Source organism: Ovis aries, chromosome 7 (assembly GCF_016772045.2).
Source record: "Ovis aries strain OAR_USU_Benz2616 breed Rambouillet chromosome 7, ARS-UI_Ramb_v3.0, whole genome shotgun sequence".
Lineage (NCBI taxonomy): Eukaryota > Metazoa > Chordata > Mammalia > Artiodactyla > Bovidae > Ovis > Ovis aries.
This window is the reverse complement of record NC_056060.1, coordinates 12,670,676-12,683,474: the sequence shown is the minus strand read 5'-3', so window position 1 is coordinate 12,683,474 and position 12,799 is coordinate 12,670,676. Positions and strand designations below refer to the sequence as shown.

Genomic DNA, 12,799 nt, shown 5'->3' with positions numbered 1-12,799 from the left:
GGAATGGCACCCCACTCAGCATGCATTCTTGCCAGGAAAATTTCATGGGCAGAGGAACCTGGCAGGTTACAGTCCATGGGGCTGCAAAGAGTCAAATGTGACTGAGCACGTACAGACAAATAAATTATAGTGCATCCATACTTCAGAATTGGTGCCATTATTAACATTTTTGAAGAATCTGTGGTGATATGCAGAAATGCTTACAATAAAATGTTAATTAAGAAAGAAGGTACACAACTATATGCGTAGTATTAGCTCAATTCCATTAACACCTAAATGCAAAGGGAAAAATACCTAACAGTGTGGGTTTTTTAAATTTAAAATATTTAAATTTTAATATAAAAAAGTTAATGCTACTTTTAAAATATAAAGTTAATTTTAAATTTGAGTTTAATAAATTAATGGCTACAATAAAATTTAAAATTATACTTGAAGATGTGTACAAAAATATATTACTCCCTTATTCTCCTCCCTGCTTGGAACTCCTAACAACATTAATAATCTCTTTTTGATGATGGGACATTATAATTTTTTTCTTCACAACTTCCAATATTTTTCCTTTTCAAAATAAGCATAGAATACTTTTGTGATCAGGGGGAAAAGTCAATGCCAAAAAAAGAGTCGATCTCACTGAAATGTACTCTACTCAATTTAAAATATTAATAAGGGATACAACAATTGTTTAAGTAAGTTAAAACCAGTGACATGAAAGGTGAACCTCAATCTATGTCTACCTGATATCTGGACAAAAATGAAAGAAACATCAATTTCTACATGATATCAAATATCCAGTTATTTTAGATGATTTTGGTTTTTGACTACATTTTTCACTCTTCACTTGGATGACAGGCATCATATTAATTCAGCTTTAGTTGAACTCATTCTTATCTTGCAACTCTGAAAAATGTAAGAAATTCCTACAACCTAAAAGTTGTTCCTCACATTGAAATAATTATGCTCTCTCTTTTAATTTTATATTTTACTCTTCAGTATCACTTTTAACTATATTTTATTTTTTATTAATTATCAAATAATAAACCAATACATTCTTGTTTTAAAGATCCAAGCAATATAAAGAATACAAGTGTCCCTGGTTCACCTGCTCACACTTTGTCTCTTTCCCCTAGGTAACCTGTTTTCAGTTTGTCATGTAACTCTCAAGACATTTGCTTAGTATTTTCATGCATATATCTCCAGGATCCTTGGATTTCCTTGGTGGCTCAGATGGTAAAGAATCTGCCTGCAATGTGAGAGACCTGGGTTTAATCCATGGATTGGGAAGATCCCCTGGAGGAGGGCACGGCAATCCACTCCAGTATTCTTGCCCGGAGAACCCACATGGACAGCAGATCCTGGCGGGCTACAGTCCATGAGGTCGCAAAGAGTTGGACACGATTGAGTGACTAAGCACAGCATACGCATATAGAATATATAGTTTTATTTTTATTTTCTAAAAAATCAATGCTGTATTGTACATATTATTCAGCAACTCACTTTAAAAAACCAGGAAGGTTTTTTTTTTTCAATTTTTTATTTATTTTGTGGTTGTGCTGGGTCTTCGTTGCTGTGCAGGTTTTTCTCTAATTCCGGCAAGCAGGGGCTACTCTCTCTTTTTGGTGCACAGACTTCTTTTTGCTGTGGCTTCGCTGTTGTGGAGTGTGGGCTCTAGAGCATATGCTATGGGCTCTAGAGACTCAGCTCAAACTCAATAGTTGTTGTGTATGGACTTAGTTACTCTGCGGCATGTGGGATATTCCTGGATCAGGGATCAAACCCATGTCTCCTTCATTGGCAGGTGAATTCTTCACCACTGAGCCACCAGGGAAACCCGAAACTCATTTTTTTTTTCCTCATGTTGAAGCTCCGCTTCTTCTTTTTTTTTTTTTTTTGTAGTGGTTACACAATTTCCATTGTTGACATATTCTAGTTTTTCTGATCACTCCTGGTTGATGGCTCTTTGGGTTGTTTTTAGTTGTCTGCTATTTCAGACAATTCTATAGTGAAAACCCTTACACATGCCTCTATATCTATATGCAAGTGTTATTCTCTAAAGGAGCTGATGAAAAATGGACCTTTCCTGGTTTGAAAAGTGTGTGCACTTAAATTTTTACTTGGTACTGTTGAGCAGGCTTCCATGAAGGTTTATCGATTTACACTTTCAATAAGAAGATGAAAAGATGCCAGCCTCACTAATAATCAGGACAACACAAATTCAAATAAAATAGGATACCATTTCTACCATTTGGGGTTCACAAATTCAAAAGGATTGATAATGCAAAGTGTGAGGGAAGATAGAGACACGTATCTTCACATAATGTTCTTTTTACAGCCAGCATCCACATATTATGGAAGATTCCTTGGCGACTTCCTATTAAAAGTGATTATGCTAGACTGTTACGATAAATAAACAGGATATTTCTGTTACAGAATCATTGATTTTTATATGTGCTAATAGCCACCCTCTGTTAACATATACTCACCCAGAGTTTTTATCAGGTATTATTGTTTTGCAATTACTAATTTCTCTTTCCTTTTTTTTTGGCCATATCATTGTGGCCTGTGAGATCTTCGTTCCCAAGGATTGAACCCCTGCAGTGGAAGTACCGAGTCCTAACTACGGGGCCACCGGGGAATTCCCTATGATTACTAATTCCTTAATTTACCAAGTAGATAAGAATTTCTTCTCTTAACAACCACACTTTGGTTTATAATTTATAAAATACTTTTACATTCTCATAGGTTACTTCAGTTGATTTCTGCCTCAGTGACAGTGTGAGATGCTATTTCAGATGAGGAAACTGAACCTCAGAGACCTTAAATGATTTTCCAAGGTCACAGTTATAAGTGGAAGGGCTCAGGTCTTCTGACTCTCAGTTCCATCAGCTTCTCACTTTCTTAATTTTTTTAAAACAAAGTGCAGCTCAAGTCCTCCTGTCTGTCTCTTCCATGGACTTCAAGGCATCCAGAATGAACCATAGGGGGCAGTCTGGTGCAGCAGAAGATAGAATAGGGTGGAAGCCTGTTGCGTGAGAACTGGCTTTTTGTTTCTACCCTGTGCTCCCCTAGCTGTATGATCTTAAAGCAAGTCATTTAGTCTCACATGGCCTCAGCTGCCTGTTTCAAAAAATAGACATGATGGGACTTCCCTGGTAGCTCAGTGATAAGGATCCGCCTGCCAATGCAGGGGACATGGGTTCCTTCCCTGGTCCGGGAAGATTCCACACGCCACAGAGCAACCAAACCCCGTGTGCCACAACTACCGAGCCTGAGCTCCAGGGCTCTCGAGCCACAACTACTGACCCTGTGAACCTAGAGTCTGTGCTCCACAACAAGAATACATGCTGCTTACTTACCAATATTGAAAAAAGAGATGATGCTATGCAGTTCCTTCCAGTTGTGAGATTTTATTTAAGCCACATGTAAGCTATGACTGATGCTGAGCTGAAGCTCCAGTACTTTGGCCACCTCATTCGAAGAGTTGACTCATTGGAAAGGACCCTGATACTGGGAAGGATTGGGGGCAGGAGGAGAAGGGGACGACAGAGGATGAGATGGCTGGATGGCAACACCGACTCGATGGACATGAGTTTGGGTAAACTCCGGGAGTTGGTGATGGACAGGAAAGCCTGGCGTGCTGCGATTGATGGGGTCGCAAAGGGTCGGACACGACTGAGCGACTAAACTGAACTGAACTGAAGCTAGGGTTCTTTCTCTGTTCATACATTTTATGAAATACCATTTTTTGCAATGAATTTATACTTTGAAAATATGAATCCACGAAGAAAGAAATTTACCATACAATGCTTTCTTTGAAGTATAAAAATGTTCCCTTATCTTTTTTCTTTCTTTATATGTATATGTGTGCATATATATGTAACATTATATGACAAAACCCTTGCTGAAGGCTACGGAAATCCCCAAGGGAACAGCCACTGGTTTCAGGTAGCTGACTGTGTCTGAAAAGACATTTTCTGCCTGGATCTCTCATTACTTGGCATGATTCCAATTCTGCTTATTTTTTGTTGCCTATTATTACAGATTTTTAAAGTGCTTATTTTCCCATCCTACTCCCAATAGTGTGAAAGCTTTAACCCCAGTTGTTCTTTATAGTTCCAGCTTCCGTAAGAGCCAGAAGGAGTCTTAAGAGAGCACTTGATCCTGTCTTTTATCTTTGAACAAATGAAATATTTTTCCATTTAACAGAGGCAGCATCCAATGCCCAGAAAGCCTGTAACTTATTCAAGGTTTCATAGCTAGGGAGTCTCCTCGTGCGAAACTCATTCCATTCTTAGCGCATAACAATTTATTGGTGATCCTGGCTCTTCCACAAAAATCACAACAAAAGTCAAAATAAGTAAACCATCAGATCATTGGATGTTTTTATTTTATCACACACTATAAATTTTTCTATTTCTAACCATATTTTGATGCATTATTTATGAGGGCCATCTGGTCACAGGTTTACCAAAAAAACTAGAATTTTAAGTGTGCTTCATTTTTTCTAGGAAAAACACTGCATAGCTTGGATTTATCCTTAACCTGCTCATCAGTAACTCAGGAGGCAAACAAATTTGTTAATGACATTCTTAAAAAAAAAACTGATGTATAATTAACATATAATAAAGTGTTCAAATCTTGCATATAAACTACAAACATTCTTACATGTGCATACACAGTATAGAGAATTACCAGCACCTCTGGATACTCCTTGTGCCTGGTACTAATCATCACCCTAAGGGAAACCACTATTTTAACTTCTGTCGTCAGAAATTAGTTTTGATGTTTGAAAAATTCTGGATTTGAACTTCATGGAATCATACAGTATGGACTGTTTTGTGTCTGCTTTCTCTCATTCAGCATTCAGTTCAGTTCAGTCGCTCAGTCGTGTATGACTCTTTGTGACCCAATGAACTGCAGCACGCCAGGCCTCCCTGTCCATCACCAACTCCCTGAGTCCACCCAAACCCATGTCCATTGAGTCGGTGATGCCATCCAACCATCTCATCCTCTGTTGTCCCCTTCTCCTCCTGCCTTCAATCTTCCCCAGCATCAGGATCTTTTCAAATGAGTCAGCTCTTGGCATCAGGTAGTCAAAGTATTGGAGTTTCAGCTTCAACATCAGTCCTTCCAATGAACACCCAGGACTGATCTCCTTTAGGATGGACTGGTTTGATCTCCTTGCAGTCCAAGGAACTCTCAAAAGAGTCTTCTCCAACACCACAGTTCAAAGCATCAGTTCTTTGGCGCTCAGCTTTCTTTACAGTCCAACTCTCACATCCATCCATGACCACTGGAAAAACCACAGCCTTGACCAAACAGACCTCTGTTGACAAAGTAATGTTTCTGCTTTTTAATATTCAGTCTAGGTTGGTCATAACTTTCCTTCCAAGGAGTAGGAGTCTTTCAATTTCATGGCTGCAATCATCATCGGTAGTGATTTTGAAGCCCCAAAAAATCAAGTCAGCCACTGTTTCCACTGTTTCCCCATCTAGCTGCCATGAAGTGATAGAACGGATGCCATGATCTTAGTTTTCTGAATGTTGAGCTTTAAGCCAACTTTTTCACTTTCATCATGAGGCTTTTTAGTTCTTCTTCACTTTCTGCCATAAGGGTAGTGTCATCTGAATATCTGAGGTTATTGATATTTCTCCCAGCAATCTTGATTCCAGCTTGTGTTTCCTTCAGCCCAGCGTTTCTCATGATGTACTCTGCATATAAGCAGGGTGACAATATACAGCCTTGCTGTACTCCTTTTCCTATTTGGAACCAGTCTGTTGTTCCTTGTCCAGCTCTAACTGTTGCTTCCTGACCTGCATACAGGTTTCTCAAGAGGCAGGTTAGGTGGTCTGGTATTCCCATCTCTTTCAGAATTTTCCACAGTTTATGTGATCCACACAGTCAAAGGCTTTGGCATAGTCAATAAAGCAGAAATCGATGTTTTTCTGGAACTCTCTTGCTTTTTCCATGATCCAGTGAATGTTGGCAATTTGATCTCTGGTTCCTCTGCAGTTTCTAAAACCAGCTTGAACATCTAGAAGTTCACGGTTCACGTACTGCTGAAGCCTGGCTTGGACAATTTTGAGCATTACTTTACTAGCGTGTGAGATGAGTGCACTTGTGCGGTAGTTTGAGCATTCTTTGGCATTGCCTTTCTTTGGAATTGGAATGAAAACTGACCTTTTCCAGTCCTGTGGCCACTGCTGAGTTTTCCAAATTTGCTGGCATACTGAGTGCAGCACTTTCACAGCATCATCTTTCAGGATTTGAAACAGCTCAACTGGAATTCCATCACCTCCACTAGCTTTGTTCGTAGTGATGCTTCCTAAGGCCCACTTGACTTCACATTCTATGGCTCTAGGTGAGGGTGTATGTCTATGAAATTGTTAACTATATTCTAAAAGTATGATTCACTTTCTGGCTCAGTTTCTCAGAGAATCTCTCAAAGTTAGGCACATAATACACCAGCTACCCACAGGTGTGTGCGTGTGTGTTTGTGTGTGTATACACACACAGTGCAGCTGAGAAAGAACTTTTAAAATGACTAGCCTAGAATACGGAGGAGGCAATGGCACCCCATTCCAGTACTCTTGCCTGGAAAATCCCATGGACGGAGGAGCCTGGAAGGCTGTAGTCCATGGGGTCGCTAAGGGTTGGACACGACTGAACGACTTCACTTTCACTCTTCACTTTCATGCATTGGAGAAGGAAATGGCAACCCACTCCAGTGTTCTTGCCTGGGGAATCCCAGGGACAGCAGAGCCTGGTAGGCTGCCGTCTATGGGGTCGCACAGAGTCGGGCACGACTGAAGTGACTTAGCAGCAGCAGCAGACTAGAATAAGCACTACTGCTTGTGTCACTTTCTATTCTTGTATCATCAGTTTCCGTCTTCTTTTAAATGACCTCTGATCTATCCAAGTATTCTCTTTTCTTCCCCCATTAATGGATAAATAATTTGTACAATTTTCTTGATTTATATCCAGCATTCCCCATCAGGGCTCCACAAGCATTGGTCTAGATGTTGGAAATGGCCTCAAGCTATCATCTGACACAGACCTCCCTCATTAGCAAGAAAAGCATTATCATTCCCTATTTTCAGACTTAGCAGATAGTAACTGAGTATACATAATCTTCAATGTACTTTTCTAGGTATTATGAAGAGAGTACAAAAAAATAGCAGAAAGAGCCCTACCCTTGTGAACTTCCAGACTATCAGAAGCAATGTACTATAGATAGCTACATGAAGGATCACAAGACAAGCCATAAAGTGCCAAACGACACCACTAAATTCAAAGAGAAAAAACGTTCGAGATCAGAGGGAAAGGTAACTTCTAGTTGGGGTGATGTCAGGAAAGCTTTGTGTTGTTGGTTAGACACTAAGTTGTATCCAACTATTTGTGATCCCATGGACTGTAGCCCACCAAGCTTCTCTGTCCACGGGATTTCCCAGGCCAGAATACTGGATGGGTTGTCATTTCCTTCTCCGGGGGCTCTTCCTGACTCACAGATTGAATCTGTGACTCCTGCACTGGCAGGCAGATTCTTTACTGCTGAGCCACCAGGAAAGCCTCATAGGGGAGTATTTGTATTAAGAACTAAGATGACATAGCTAGGTAGGGTTAGTCACGCAGTGTTGGAGGAGGACAGTTTCGGTAGAAGACTATAAGGACAAGGACGTTGCATTCGGAAATCATGCGTTTTGTGCAGGGAGCTAGAATGCTCTTTGACCCAAGAGTAGAGCAAGCGATGAAGCAACTGAACACCCAAGGCTATATAGCACTACAAGGCCCTAGAATAGGGACTGAATCCCAGGACTCTTCCTTCTGTGCTGTTCTTCCCATAATTTGATCAAATAAACATTTTAGCCACTGCATGCTTTCCTTACAACTGCCCATTATATACTGTCCATTAATTAATTGATTCAACACTTATTGAATATCTACTACATACCAACACAAATGGACTCTGTGGTCTCCAAGGTTGATTTGGTGTGTTATAAAATAATTTTTTTTTTTCCAAATGGAGAGTCAAGCTAATATAATATTGGGCCAAGACAGATTTCCTTTCCCTTTAATTGCCAGAATTTTATTGAATTATGCTTCAGAGCAAATACTATAAATAACAGAGAGAATTAAATAAACCACAAAAAAGGATCTCTGCATCATTTTTCTACGTTACGTCAATACCCTGAGTCTTACACGTGTTTTTTCCATTACTACTTTTGCTTATGTTTGAACAAGGGGTAATACAAGAGGATCTGAAACCTTCCATTCTTGAGCAAAAGCTTAAAAACATTCCATATCATCTAGTACAACAAAACTCACTTCCTTTCAGCTTATCAACCACCAAAAGACATTTCCCCTTTGTACTTGTTATTTTTAATGTAACTATGGAGACGCAACACTTTTTATGCAACTGACACACATGATTCTGGTTTAATGTACTCATCTTCTAAGAAACATTTTAAAAATTGCGGTCACTATTAAAGTTTTGAGCTACTTTGGTATTTCAGTATAAATCCAATACATGTGTTAGTTAAATTCATGAGGGAATAGTTAAGTACCAGGGACTTCAGAGTCTTAATAATTCCAATGAATTGTTCCTAATTTAAACTTTGGGGCCAGAAAATTATTTTTTGAATAAATTAGGCTGTTAGATAGTTCTATAAGTTGTAGAGTTTATAAAGCTGAGTTTTGAGAGTTACATTTCCAGGCATATGGCAGGCTAGACATTCAGACTGTCCTTCCTAGTGGAAACAATTTTTTTTTTCTGGCTGCACCATGCAGCTTGCGGGATCTTAGTTCTCCAACCAGGGACCGAACCAGCCCCGGCAGTAAAACAGTCAAATCCTAAACCATTGGAACATAGCGAATTCCGTGAAAACAATTTAAAAAGCTGATTTTTTTTAAAAAAAATCCTAAACCTCTTAAAAGCACTAAAACATGGACTAGAAAGCTAGGAATTATAAGCTCAAAGAGAAGTGAAGTAGAGCCCAGACAAGTAAATGGACAGCGCTATCTAGGTGTAGAACACTAGCAGGCACCATTTACATCCTATTCACAAAAATGATACCCCTGGAGTTGCTCAATCCTATGTCCTGAGATCACTTTTGACCTAAGGCATTTGCTCAAGCTGGTGAACTTCAGCTTTGGCTTCAGTGGGGCTGCGGAGCAGGGTCGGGGGAGGGGGAGGGAGTAGGACAGAAGGGAAAGCCTAGGCATTAGAGAATCCTGTAGGAGACCTCTCTTCCAATAAAACTTAGACCTTATGGGTAGGGATGAAAAAACCTACACACCCAACACACCCAATTATGCTCAGATGATTATGAGGAATATTCCTGCGGTGCTGAGCAGAACCAAGGATCAAAAAAAAAAAATCTGTCCCTGAAAAATTGTAACTTATGATACAGCTAAAATAGGTCCAAGGAAAGTTCTACCACTATAAGTTAAGTAGGCCCTGGTATATGAAAGAAATAAATGCAAATCTTTTCTGGAGGAATGTACTTCAATAATACACAAATGATTTTCTAAGGAAAATGAGCATCTCCCAGTAACAAACACTAAGCCTCTCAAGACTAAAGTTACTATTGATTGAGGACCAATAGAAACAATATCCAAGAGAAACAACAGAAAACTCCCACAAAGAATTCAGATATTTGAATTATGGAACACAGAAGATAAAACAACTGCTTTATTTTTTTGAAGAAATAAAACAGTGGAAAACATCTATTCAAATTAAGAAACTATAGAATATTTTAAATTCTACAGTAGATATTTTAAAAATAGAATTTCTAGAATATAAAAACAATAACTGAAATCAATGATACAATGGACTGATTTAACTATACATCAGACATTAATGAAGAGAAAAGTAATAAACCAAAGAATTTGACTATAGCAGATATCCAGCATAACTTAAAGAGAAACAGAAGAAAGGGAACTTGAAAGAGTAGTTAGTAGACATGGAGGATAAATAAGACATTCTGACATACATCTATTCAATCGGAGTTAGTTCAGTTCAGTTGCTCAGTCGTGTCCGACTCTTTGCAACCCCGTGAATCACAGCACGCCAGGCCTCCCTGTCCATCACCAACTCCTGGAGTTCACTCAAACTCATGTCCATCGAGTCGGTGATGCCATCCAGACATCTCATCCTCTGTCGTTCCCTTCTCCTCCTGCCCCCAATCCCTCCCAGCATCAGAGTCTTTTCCAATGAGTCAACTCTTCGCATGAGGTGGCCGAAGTATTGGAGTTTCAGCTTTCTAGAAAGAAAGAAAAGAGAAAATGGTGCTGAGGCAATATTTGAAGAGGCAATAGCTAAGAATTTTCAAGGATCAGTCTGTTTCAAAACACAGATTTAAGATACCAACTAAATTCCAAGCAAAATAAAAACAAAACAAAAAATAATTTCATTTTAACACAACATAGTGAAACAGCAGAATAGCAAGATAAAGAGACCCTCTTAGAAACAGACTTCTAAGTCCCTTCAAGAGAAAAAAATAACTGCCAACTTAGAATTTTACCCCCAGGGAAAAAAAGTTTCAAAAAAGAAGATTAAAAAAATGATATTTTTAGATAAGCTAAGTGCGTTTGCTTCCATGATGTTCATAAAAGGAAATTCTGAAGCATGTACTTAAGAGAGAAAGTGATCTCAGATGAAAGGTTTAAAAAGTAATGAATGAAGAGCAGAGAAAGTGGTCAAGATGGGTAAAGCTAAACTAAACAGATCTTGAGTATGTAGAACAAGAATAAAGTTTTCTGAGGTTAAAAAAAGATTGAAAATACAACAGTAACATAAAACTTGGAGGCGAGTATATGGATTTGAAGTATGTAAAGTGCTTGCTGTCTGGGAAAAGGGGAGAACTTTGATAAATATGTATGCTTTAATTTCTGTGCATCTGAAATTGTAACACGCATCAGAACAACCTGAAGGTCTTGTTAAAACACGAGTCTTGATTTAGCTGTCAGGTGGGCCCAAGAATTTACATTTCTAACAAGCCCCCAGCTTGATATTGATGTTCAAGACCACAGTTTATTTTACTTTTTTCAGATTTTTTAAAATGTGGACCATTTTTAAAGTATTTATTGAATTTGTTACAACATTTGGATTTCTGGCCGTGAGGTATGTGGGATCTTAGGTCTCTGATTAGGGATTGAACTCACATCCCCTACGTTGGAAGGCAAAGTCTTAACCACTGGATCTCCAGGGAAGTCCCAAGACTACACTTTAAATAGCACTGTTGACTAACCATAAAACAAAACAAACAAACAAACAAATCCAAACAATACAAAATCCAAACTAGTAGAGGGGGAAACACTGAAATAAGAAAAAAATAGTTCAAAATCAGGTGAAAAGCCAAATAAAAATAGAACCAGAAGAACAAGTGGAAAGGAGAAAACAAGATGATAGGTACAAATTCATATATATTAGTAATTACATTAAATATGAAAGGATTAAATCCTTCAATTAAAAGATAAAGATTGATACAAAAAAATGAGCTCAAAATGGATCACAGACCTAAATAAAACTTTTAGAAGAAAATAATAGGAAAAAATATTTGTGACCTTGGGTTAGGCAAAGAGTAATTATATACAACATCAAAAACATGATCTGTAGAAGAAAAACTGGTTAATTTGGATTTCAGCAAAATGAAGTATTTTTTAAGATTATGAAAAGACACAATTGAGAGAATGAAAAGATGGCTATATAGGAAGAAAATATTTGCAAATCACATATATGATGAGTATATAAAGAATTCCACATTCAAAAAAAATAATAAGGAAAAAAACAAACCCAATAAAATATTTACTTCACCAAAGAAGAGGCGTGGATGGCAAATAAGCAATGAAAAGCTGTTCAACATCATTCATCATTCAGTTCAGTTCAGTTCAGTCGCTCAGTCTTGTTCGACTCTTTGCGACCCCATGAATCGCAGCATGCCAGGCCTCCCTGTCCATCACCAACTCTTGGAGTTCACTCAAACTCATGTCCATCGAGTTGGTGATGCCATCCAGCCATCTCATCCTCTGTCGTCCCCTTCTCCTCCTGCCCCCAATCCCTCCCAGCATCAGAGTCTTTTCCAATGAGTCAACTCTTCACATGAGCGGGCCAAAATACTGGAGTTTCAGCTTTAGCATCATTCCTTCCAAAGAAATCCCAGGGCTGATCTCCTTTAGAATGGACTGGTTGGATCTCCTTGCAGTCCAAGGAACTCTCAAGAGTCTTCTCCAACACCACAGTTCAAAAGCATCAATTCTTCGGCGCTCAGCCTTCTTCACAGTCCAACTCTCACATCCCTACATGACCACAGGAAAAACCATAGCCTTGACTAGATGGACCTTAGTTGGCAAAGTAACGTCTCTGCTTTTGAATATGCTACCTAGGTTGGTCATAACTTTTCTTCCAAGGAGTAAGCTCGGGGAAATATAAATTAAAACCATAATGAGATACTACAAAACACCTGTTAGAATAATTAAACTGAAACGATCTCACAATACCAAGAGCTGGTGAGAACAGGGAGCAACTGAATTCTTTCATGCATTCTCATACTTTGTTGGAGGCCAATGCACAACAGTAGAGCCACTCTAGAAAACAATTTGGTAGTTTTGCCTTTTTTTTTTTTTTCATAAAGTTAAACATAGAATCACCACAAATGCAGCAATCTCACTCCCTGGTATTTACCAGAGTGAAATTAAAGCTTATGTTCATTCAAAACCCTAAACACAGATGTTTACAGTAGCTTCACTTGTAATAACCAAAAATTAGAAACAGTCCAGATGTCCATTGACTTGAGAATGGTTA

At 38.7% G+C, this 12,799-nt stretch overlaps 1 long non-coding RNA gene across 1 annotated transcript in view; it reads right to left on the bottom strand.

The window, feature by feature from the left end:
• The window catches only part of LOC132660155 (uncharacterized), a 35,705-nt gene extending 23,657 nt beyond the window's left edge, over positions 1 to 12,048 (bottom strand). The window contains exons 1-2 of the long non-coding RNA XR_009601411.1: positions 11,808 to 12,048; positions 9,990 to 10,259 (exon numbers count right to left, since the gene is read on the bottom strand). This is a non-coding gene — a long non-coding RNA (uncharacterized LOC132660155). The remainder of the gene's footprint in view (positions 1 to 9,989; positions 10,260 to 11,807) is intronic.
• Between the last annotated feature and the right edge of the window lie 751 nt (positions 12,049 to 12,799).